This window comes from Cryptotermes secundus, unplaced genomic scaffold (genome assembly GCF_002891405.2).
Source record: "Cryptotermes secundus unplaced genomic scaffold, Csec_1.0 scaffold152, whole genome shotgun sequence".
Classification (NCBI taxonomy): Eukaryota; Metazoa; Arthropoda; class Insecta; order Blattodea; family Kalotermitidae; genus Cryptotermes; species Cryptotermes secundus.
In genome coordinates, this window is record NW_019720705.1 from 16602 (window position 1) to 28395 (window position 11794).

Genomic DNA, 11794 nt, shown 5'->3' on the forward strand with positions numbered 1-11794 from the left:
TAGCTCAGTCGATATAGCAAAGGATTACGGGTTAGACGGCTGGGTTTCGATTTCCGGCAGGAGCTAGAGATATTTCTCGTCTCCGTGGCGTTCATACCAGCTGTGGGGCCTGTCCAGTTGGTAGTGGGGGTCCTTACCTCAGGGGGCAAAGTGGCTGGGGTAAAAAACTAATCACTCGCTTCCGTCTAGTGCTGCAATCACCCATGCGTTTTCATGACATGATGTTTATGAACACAGACACAATTTTAATTTTATATTATTGTTGTTATTATTAAGGGGCACGCGGTAGAGTAGTTGGTTGAGGCACTATGCTACAAGCCAGAAGGTTGTGGGATCGAATCCCGATGAGGCAATTTGATTTTTTCAATTTACTTAATCCTTCCAGCCGCACTATGGCCCTGGGGTCGACTCAGCCTCTAACAAAAATGAGTACCAAAAATATTTTTGGAATGTTCTTGGGGGTAAAGGGCGGCCGGGCCTTAAGGCTGACAACCTTACCGCCATCTGTCAGTGTCTAGAGAAAATGTGGGAGCCTCGACGTCTCACAACCCTATGGGCTTCCACGGCCTGTTACACGGATACCTTTACTTCTTTACTTATTGTTATTATTATCATTAGTTTGTTTTACATAAGGAAAGAAATTATGCTTATGAGGATTTTAGGTTCTCACAGTGATGAGTTCTCTCTTCTTGGATATAACACCGTGTAGCTCTGTGAAAATAAACCAGAGTCTCTGAAAAATATATCAACTCCATCTTCAGGGTCGGAAAGTTAACCAAGCATGAAGCCTTCATGAAGCTGAATTGTACTTGCTGTCTGCCGCCTTTTGGTTTCTTGCTTGGCTTATCCTTTGAAGCTGAAGATGGATCGATATCTTCCTCCGAAACATCTATTGAGTTTTCACCGGAATACACAGCGTTTTATCCTATAAGACAGAAGTCCTTGTTATGAGATGACCACGCTGAGTGCGTGTGACCTCACTTTTAAACTCTTGAATCAGTTGCTCAGTCTTCAAGAAATCCGGCGTGGACATTATTATATATTATTCAATTCCCAGCAATCTCTTGTAACAACATAAACACGAAAAGACCTGAGAATTGGGAGCGACGCTAGTGCTGCTTAATATGTATCGTTATGGTGATGAATCTTCGAGATGATCCAGCATTCTTGCTCGGATAATTCTTTTGTGGAAGGCAAAATAATAACATGGGGGCCACGGAAAAATTTCTACCTTGGTAACAGGTGTAACCTAAGCGCCATTACTGGATGCTACCAGAGCTACGACACAACTGTGGCCTATGGCAGTACAGTTACTTCCGGAACGAAAACGTAACACGTGCAGCATACATAAGTTAGGCCTACTCATTCAGTGACGTGCTAAAAGACAAACTTTAAGAATAATCGACTCAGATTGCCTCTGGGAAGTGAAGAGCCAAATTGACTTAGAATAATGCACTAGCCTTTCGTACAGAAGGTGTCCTGTCTGTGACGACCGAAAGTAGTGGAACATTTTCCGTTCTGTTCTCTGGTAAAATCATAAATTTAATAGGTCAATGTAAAAGATGCCACCAGCGTTCCGATTCTACTGAAGTAGTATGTATCTTCGCCGCCGTCATCTCTGTAGTCACTGTTTTCCTATCTTTGGGTACACAAAGGAATCAAGCCTTATGTGTAAGATTTGAGGCTTTCACGGCGGTGACTATGAAGAAAGCAGTCTTCTGGGATTTGGCACCGTGTATATGTGGTGTTAACCGACGTTTNCTTATGTGTGCTGCCTTTTCAAAATTCGTGTTTCAGTTCTTACCCCTTGGCAGTTAGTGGGAGGCAAAAGCAATGAAGCTCATACCAGGATGAAGAGGTGTTATGCAATTCCCCTAAGTCATATATATATATTTTTTTTACTGCTAGTGGGGTGGGACTAAGTCCCTTGTATTGCGGCCACTTCTGGCCTATTGTACCAGCCCCAGATGATAGGTGAGGGTGATTGTGGAGCAATTGGTGGAATGATGATTGGTAGGGGAAACCGAAGTGCTAGAAGAAAACCTGCCCCAGCGCCACTTTGTCCACCACAAATCCCACTTGACCAGACCCGGGATCGAACCCGGGCCGCCGAAGTGGCGCGGGCCTAAGTCGTATATTGTCGCACAGTAAAGTGTAAAAGCCGGGATAGCTCAGTCGGTATAGTGACAGGCTACTGGTAGGACGCCCGAAAAATCGGGGCTAGCTTCGCGGCAGGGGAAGGATATATTCCCTTCTCCACGGCGTCCAGACTGATTTGGGGGTCTACCCAGCTTTCAGTCCAGTGGGTACCGGGGCTCTTTTCCCGTGTGTAAAGCGGTTTGGGTGTGAGGCTGATCACGTCCTTCCATCTAGTGCCGAGGTTAAGTACACGTGAAGCTATAGCGCCACTCCCCTCTACGCATGCACAACATAAATCTTAAGCACAGGGAAACATTTACCTTAACTTTATTTTTTGGTAAATATTAGCCCGAAATCATACTTGAATGAAAATATAATATTCATTGGGCTCTGTAGTTCTAGTTTACATACAGTATAGAATTACTTCTGAAGATAGCAGCTGAGGACTTGGGAGTAGAAAGAAATCGTGTCTTATCACCAGAATGAAGGACTGAATCATAACGTAACAACGGATTATGGATATGCTGGGTGTTGTTACATTCTCGGCAGGACATTTTTTAAATGTTTCTTCTTGACGTCCAGAACAGCGCTAAGATCCAACCACAGTCCGGTGGGTTACGAGTGGTGCAGCTGGATCGTGAATCTGACCCCTATAAACTGTCGAAGTTAAGATACGTATTTTATATAACAAAGTTAACTAGTTTTTGCAAAAGGTTGCTGAAACATTAAGCTACAAGAAGCGGTCCGACCGTATGATCGGCACCTCTCCTGGTATCAGTCATATTATGCACACAGTTTCATGAGGTTTGTCATCTGATATTTAAAATTTAATTTCTGAATTCGTTTCCTAGGAATCGTTGACTATTATTTACGTTAGTCTATACACTCCACGGATTAGACCACTGGAATCAATATCTATATTATTATTATATTGTATATATACATAATAGAAGTTTCAGTCCTGGTATGACAATGAATACTTTCGTTCCAGTAAGTCACAAGTTTTAGAATGAGTGTTTTCTCATCAGTTCGTTCTGCTTGTAAAATTGATTACATTTATCTGCAATTGTCTCCATTTCGTCTTAAAGAGGTATCCGTACCAGCCATGTCGAATCTAAATATAAGTACCTCACAGTGAGATCTGAGGTTCTTATGGCAGTGAATATGAAGATTGGTGTCTCCTGGGATGTGAGGCCGTGTAAACTGTTATTTTTTTTCGAGATTTCGGAGGAACGTTGCTGCCATGAAAATGCACGGATCATGTTCTTCTGAAATATCGGTCAAATTATACCAGATTGCAGTGCATGAAGTCACACCCCAATAAAAAATAATCACATGTTACACTTCTTACACTCCTCTCGCTATTTAAACCGGTCGTCCTCGACATTTTCCTGAATCGGAGAACCAGCTGCTCTGTGTCTCTTATTTTACACTGCAGTTAAAATATACAGCTGCAATTATTACAAGGAAACCTAAATGTATTGAGATTTTTTACAGAAAGAATCACGCATTTAGGTGATAATAAATTGAAGAGACGTTCCCCTAGAATTTGATCCGCCACCATGGTCTAGTGGTCAGAGTTCCTGGCTACAGATCCAGAGGTCCGGGTTCGATTTCAGGCGCTGCCAGATTTTCTGAGAAGTAGTGGGTCTGGAACGGGGTCCACTCAGCCTCATGAGGATAATTGTGGTGCTCTTTCAAGGAAATAGCGGCTCCGGTCTAGAAAACCGAGATTAACGGCCATGGGGATCCGTTGCGCTGACCACTCGACACCCTATATCCACTAAATTTGGCACTAACTTCGCCGACAAGCGACGGTCGCTCGGTCGGTATAGTTCGCTTGCGGACTACAGGCGACGGATTTTTTTAGTCCCCTAAAAATTACCTACGCTGAACGTTTGGACTCAAAGTTATGCAGAAGGTTAACCTTATAAACCCACACGTACATACGTCGTTCTATCCTGTTTTTCCCAAACGGCGCGTCAATGAAAAGAAGGTAAATACGATAAATTATAGTCCTATATTCCAGGCGAATTCAAGTACGATTCGCAATGGACAAAATGACACAGGATCGAAAGTCTCTCCATGTTTCTTTGGTTTCCCTTTTCTAATCATCGTTGCGCCATTTCATCTTACTCATATATCGCTTCCTCTTGATTTGTGCGATAGTCCTGTTTGCCTCCTAAATTTCTTCTCATCTGCTGTTTAAGAACTTAAAAATGAAAATATAAAACTATTATTTTGCCCGCACTGTTATGTGGGTGTAATACTTTGTCTCTGACATCAAGGGAGGAACGTAGACTGAGGGTATCTGAGAACACATTGATGAGGAGAATGGAGAAAACTGCATATTGAGGAGCGTCATAACTTGTGCTTTTCACCAAATAAAATTATAGTGATCAGGTCAAGGAGGTTGAGGTGGGCAGTTCATGTAGCACATACAAAAGAGAAGAGGAATGCATATACGATTTTGGTGGAAGAGGCAGAAGGAAAGAGACTACAAGGGAGGCTTAAACGCAGGTGGGAGAATAATATTAAAATTAATCTTAGAGAAATAGGATTGGGTGGTATGGACTTGATTCATGTGGCTCAGGATATGGACCAGTGGAGGACTCTTGTGAACACGATATTGAACTTTTGGTTTCCGTAAATGTTCGGAAATTCTTGAGTGGCTGTATGACTTGAGGTTTCTCAAGGACTCAGCTTCATGGAGTTAGTTTGTTAGTTAGGTCTCCAAATCCGGGGCTTCGTGCTTGACATGCACTTTTCTGGTCGCGGAGTAGGGAAGCTTCTCATATTACTTGCATATATATGAGTACATTTCTCAAGTAAGGTCATGGAAATACGACCGCGCCATAGCTCAAGCGGTTAGTCGCTGGCTTCCCACCACGACGGCCCGGGTTCGATCCGGGGTCTGGTCAAGTGGGATTTGTGGTGGACAAAGTGGCGCTGGGGCAGGTTTTCTCCGAGTACTTCGGTTTCCCCTGCCAATCTTCATTCCACCAATTGCTCCACAATCACCCTCACCTATCATCTGGGGCTGGTACAATAGGCCAGAAGTGGCCACAGTACAAGGGATTTAATCCCACCCCAGTAGCAATAAAAAAAAGATCATGGAACAGTCTTTCTCAAGAAGCTATTACTCCAGAGCTAATCAAGAAATTCCAGCATTTTATGGAACAGAAATTTTCTCTTCACAAGAGCCCATAAATATATTTCCCACATATGCATATTATTATGTAATGAATTCAAATGAAAATAAGTGTTTTTATTATTCGTCTTTATACAGCCTATAGCATAGGCTATTGCCATTATATTTATTTAAAACACATCGCCTACCATTTATATTATCTAATCTCATTATATTCACAAGGATTATTAAACTCTCGCTTTAACAGTGTCAACTTTTATGATAATTTTCGGCAAATATGAATATAGGTTTTCAGTGGTATTTGCAAGCCACATCAGTAATAATCAGTTGATACTGGTTCTGTTTAGCAGGAATGTTTGTAGAAAGTCTTGTTGGTGGCCGGATTAACAAGCCTGTTAATCTAGAAATGTAACATTTAGTAGGCTACTGAAAACAGTTCGCCCCCCCCCCTCCTCTGACACACTAAGCTCTTCGAACAGAAATTATTTATCAGACTGAAAGAAAATCTATATTAATGGTCTGCTTAGCGCTTGTGGCTTTCTCAGCGAATCAGCTTGTAGCAATTACTTACAAATCAAATAGTTTAATACACCACGAAGTATCTTATTTGTTACGGGATGCTATTTATGTAGGCTGTGAATTCTGTGACGCAGTTTGTTCTCAATCTAGGTTAATTCGTGCATAGAATGACTCAGTCCGATAAATGCTATTTCCCATGTAAGTCTGCCTTCCTCTAGATAATTAGTGATTATCATGAATATTTTGCTGTTGTTTCTTCCTGTAAGTGTGATATTTCATGTAAATCTATCAGTTTCTAAAGTAACGGTGAGGTTGCTGTCACTGTAATGTGCTGTAGCCAAACGTGATGCTTCACGTGGTATACGGGCTGTCTACATTTCGAGCACTCATTTCTGCCAAAGAAAATGAAGGCAATAAATAAATTTAAAACAAACTTGAATCTAATGTAAAAAATAGGCCCGTACAAACGCAAGAAATACTCTGTAGCAGTGGTTCTCAACCTTTATGAGATCGCGGCCCGGTAAATCCCTTTTTTATAAGACGAGGGCCCCATATAATGATGCCAGGGCCCGGCGGTTGAGAAACATTGCTCTATAGGGCCTACACCTTCAAACAAGAAATGCAGTACTTTTTTCAAATTATAATTCTTCATTAAGTCTTAGTTCAATGATCTGGATTCATCTGCCTGATTTCCTGATCAATGGAAGGAGTCTATTATTATACCAGTTCACCAGAAGAGCGATAAACTGATTGTAGTAATTTTTCGTGGGATATCACTGCTGTCAACTTCATACACAATTTTACCCAATATTCTTCTGTCAAGTTTAAGGCCATATATAGATTAAATAATTGGGGATAATCAGTGTGGGCTTCAACCTAAGAGAGCAACTACAGATCAAATCTTTTGCATTCGTCAGATGCTGGAGAAAGAAACTGGAGCACTTTGCGGTAGTACATCACTATTCGTAGACTTCAAGAAAGCCTAAGATTCAGTTAGGAAGGAAGTACTATGTGATATTATCATGGAGTTTGGGGTACCCATAAAACTAGTTTAAAAGAAACGTATATTGAAATCCGTATAGGTAAACAGTTGTCTGATTATTTTCCTATGCAGAATGATCTAAACCAAGGAGATGCTTTATCGCCACTGCTTTTCAACTTCGCTTTATAATGTACCATTAAGACGGTCCAGGAGATCCAGGTGAGAGTGAAATTAAATGGGACACATCAATTGCTGGTCTATGCTGATGATGTGAATCTACTGGGAGATAACATAGGTATCATAAAGAATAACCCAGAAGTTTAATTGACGTTAGTGAGGAGGTTAGTCTAGAAGTAGACAGAGAAAACTAAGTATATGTTGCTGTGTCATCAGAAAAATTAAGTGGAAAATCATGACATAAAGACAGGTAACAGATGTTCTGAAAATGTTTCTCAGTTCAGATATTTGGGAACGACGATAACAAATCAAAACCTAAATCAGGAGGAAATTAAGAGGAGATTGAACTCGAGTAATGCTTGCTACCATTCAGTCCAGAACCTTTTGTCTTCTCCTCTGCTGCCTAAAAACATAATAATTAGAATATACAAATTCATAATTTTGCCTGTGGTTCTGCATTGGTGTAAAACTTGGTTTCTGACATTAAGGGAATAACAGCATATTTAGGCTGTTTAAGAACAGGGCGCTGAGACTAATATGTGGACCGAAGAGAGATGATGTGACGGGAGATTAGAGAACTCTGCATTAAGAGGAGCTTCATTACTTGTACTCTTCGCCAAATATAAGCAGAATGATCAAGCCAAGGAGAATGAGATGGGCAGGGTATGTAGCACTAATTTGGTGGGAGAAGAGGAATGCATATAGGATATTGGTGGGAAGAAAAGAGACCACTAGGAAGACCAAGACATAGGTGGATGGACAGTGTTAAAATGGGCCATAGAATGATAGGTTAGTGTAATATGGACTTGATCGATCTGGCTTAGGATAGGAAGCAGAGGAGGACTCTTGTGAATAGGGTAAAGAAGTTTTGGGTTCTATAAAATGCTGGGAAATTCTTGAGTAGCTGCACAACTGGTGGCTTCTCAAGAAGGACTCGGCATCATTAAGTTAGTAAGTTAGTTAGTTAGTTAGTAGCTGATGCGAGTACTATACAGCTATCATTGAGAGGATGGTTAGTGAAGGATGTGGAAGGAAGCGTTTGATGTACAATTTCGATGTTTGTCTGGAATGGCTGAGGTAAATAACGTAGGATATGGGTCAGAGTAGTCGATGGTCTGTTCAAGACAGAAGCTTTACCGCTCGAACCAGTTTCTGGGTACAATTTAGTAGGATAAATTGTTTGGGATGTAGGTCTGAACAATCCATCTATGTTATATTATGATAACAAATTGTGTTCGTCCCTTGGAGTCAGAATGTCGTAGAATGTATGGAATGTGACGACAGGCATTCAAGAGACAGGGAACAAGAGTCCGTTCATATAAATAGGAAAATATAACTGTGAATTAAATTAAAACTTCTGGATGGATAGAGAAGACATTAAAATAAAATATCGGCTTGTGTAAATATGCTTTCTGTATTTTATATATAAAGTTTACGTCAGGTTCCCCCCCCACACACACACACACACACACACGCACACACTCACACGTACACAAACACACACACACAGAACTAACACGAGTTAATGAGAGGTCGGAATTTGGCTTATAGCCTTTCTGGAGAGAAAAGTGGTAGCTCCTGGAGATACTCGTATTTATTTTCTCCTTCTCTATCAGTCTACCTGTCTGTCTGTCTGTCTGTCTGTCCGTCCTTCCGTCAGCCTGCCTGTCTACAGCCCATTGTTGGATCTTGGCCGCTCTCTCAGTTTCTTGATCTTTTACACAGACGGTAGGAATCCTTGGACAGGGAATCAGCCCGTCGCAAGGCCGCTGCTTACACACAGGACAACTCGAACACAGAATAAACGTACACAGACATCCATGCCTAGAGTGGGATTCGAACCCACGATTCTAGTCTTCGAGCGGGCGAAGACGGTGCATGCCTTAGACCGCGAGACCACTGTGATCGGCAGGTGACTTCATAAGCGTACTTTTATTCTTATTTTCAAATTATGGAAATTAGGATAATTGTGATGTTGATGAAAATCAATACCTAAATTTTTATTTCAGCCCCTTGAATAGAAAACTTAATATAATCTGATGGTATGAAATGGATCTTGAGAATTTGCCAGGTTTACGTGTTTCTACCACCGCTGAAAACGAGAGTTTTTTAGAATACCGTCTCTGTTTCTCTGTAGGTACAGTTGTATCCCTCGCTAGCGCATAAATGGCCATATAATCATATTGAGTAATTATAAATTCATCCACTGTAGACTGGCGTTTGGTGAATATGAACATTCTAGCTCCAAGAATATGGGAACTTCATATGGGCTCCAAGTAACATAATTGCGATTTTCTTGAAGATGGTTGTAACAATTTTCATTAAATTTCAGTTGTTTGTGGACAGCACTTCCAAGAATGAAAATGAATAGGTAGTATCTTCAGGAAAATAATAGTAGACTTACTACTGACGAGTTGCTTACACAACTTGTCCTAGCTTGTATAATCGGCGACAGACAATGGTCTACGGAAAAACAACAGATGTTGTTTCCAAGGTAGTATAGTCAAAGGTCACTCATATAGAAGAAAAGTACGCAAAATATTTTTGCACCAATATTTTCAGTTCAAAGAAATCAGACACCTAAAGACAGGAGTACGCTTGAGTCATGAGAATTCTTGTGTTAAGTATCAGCCTATTTCTTATAGTGAACAGGGCCTTTTTTAATGGCTCTTCCAGCCCATTCAGGGCCCTGGTCTCTTATTCATTTTCGTATTCATTTTTCACAGACAGTACGACTCCTTGGACAAGTGATTAGCTCATCGCAAGACATCTAACTAAACACACGAAAACACATACACACACCGAACATTCATACCTTAGACCAGTGTTTCCCAACCTTTCTGATGCAGCGGACCCCCCTCTACTGAATGTTAATTGATCACGGTGCCCATAAAACCCAAATGGAAATTTTTTATATTTTACATAGCATAAAAGTGAAACAGTAACTTACAATTTTACAACACTAAATGTCATTTATGACAATAAAATACTGTTATAAATGGACCTTATTCGGAAGAACACGAACATGTCAATTAGGCCTAATATTATGAATTTAACACTCACCTAATCAACGATCCACACTTTAACCACCGATCCATATCTAAATAAGATCGAGAACAAACTGAAAATCAGAAGTTTCATTGTGAACTCAATTATTTGAACAAGAGCAGAAAAACACACTTGTATAATATTATAAAAATCCACTGCACAAAAACTAAAGACACACGGGTTGTTCGCTGTGCCATTGAAATGAATAAGAAACGTGGTCAATGGTCCCAGCTTCATTTCTAGCCAAAGAGGGATGGATTTTGTGGGGGAGGGCGAGAATGGTCACACAGCAGGTAAGGAGGACAACAGTCCACCCTGAAACACGGCTCTGAGATGCAACAGGCCGACCAAAAGAAAGTGTCCTTAGAAAAAGCTACACAAATCGTTGGTTATTCACCTCTGCTTTACAAAGGGAAGGTACCGTTACGGTGCCAACAGTCCCGTTAAATTTTACTTCAACCATGGGCCTCAAGAGCCAGAGATATACATTGCAAATATCCCAGGTGTGAGGAACATTATAAGATAAAGTTTAATGAAAATAAACTATCCCGCGGACCCCTTTTGAATTACTCGCGGACCCCCAGGGGTCCGCGGACCACAGGTTGGNGGCTACTGTAACCTCCGAACAGCGAAATTACGGTATAATAATTAAACAGTAATTCCCTTATTTTCGGATTGCAAAATATGAGTTCCACTCGATGTATAGGAAGAAAGTTATACCCACCCCTGATTTACTCCCATTATACTCTCGAGAGCTCTGCAATACCTCTATCTAGAATACATGAAACTTGCAGATGAAATAATTTTGTAACGTAGAGAGCTGCCGGCTACCTGTTGGCCAATAGTAATATTAAGAAGGATGGAGAAAGTACGGACATCCTGCTGCTGTGTTTGTTAGTGAAATTAAATTGTTCGTCCTTGAGCTTCATTATTTAGGCTGGCACATTAACATTGGATAATGTCAGTGCCAGCGAAAGTATCTAATATGAATGTTCGAATCACGCTACAAATGTAAACCACTAGCACTATTACGACGATCTGTGAACCTGTCACATTTAAGATATTAGCGAGACATGTAGGTCGCATAATAGCGAATGGAAATGCATACAAAATGTTACTCTGCAAGATATTAAATGTGGTAGTTCCTTCGACAAAACGTAGTATACAGTTACATCGAAGTTACGTAATTTACTTAACAGTAAACTGCGTTGAATCGACGGAACCGTCACATTTAATACGAGTTAATCTTCACCTTCACCTGCATACATCTTTATGGTGTGATTTTCAGTAAAAGTAAGTAAATTAAGTAAAGTAAAGTAAAGCTATCCCTGTACCAGGCCATGAAGGCCCATAGGGTTGCGAGACGTTGAGGTTCCCACATTATCTAGACCAGTGTTCCGCAACCGGTGTGCCGTCACAAGGTGAAAGGTGTGACGCGAAATTTTACCTATTGTAAGAAATTAATTGTCGAATTTTATTCGTTTTATTTTATCCCAGTTACCGTGTTTCATATGCTTGTATTTTATTCTCAGCCACTGCACTGATTAAATAAGATGAAGCTTGTTTATTCTTTATTACATGCTGTGATTTTTTATGTACAGTAATGTTGTATAAACGTAAATTAATTATTTTTATTTTTCTCGCTTCGACGCAGCTTCTTTGATATGCTTGCCGCATGTTCTGTGAACGTGTTTATCCCCAAAACTGCAGGGATTAGCTTGGGGTTTCCTGTCTTTTATAACGCTGTCTCGGTATTTGCCCCTGTTTGTTAGAAGTTA

General features: G+C 40.7%; 1 protein-coding gene across 4 annotated transcripts in view; it reads left to right on the plus strand.

Moving 5' to 3' along the window:
- The window catches only part of LOC111871536 (pancreatic triacylglycerol lipase), a 92267-nt gene that overhangs the window by 817 nt on the left and 79656 nt on the right, over positions 1 to 11794 (plus strand). The gene's annotated exons all lie outside the window — the stretch shown is intronic.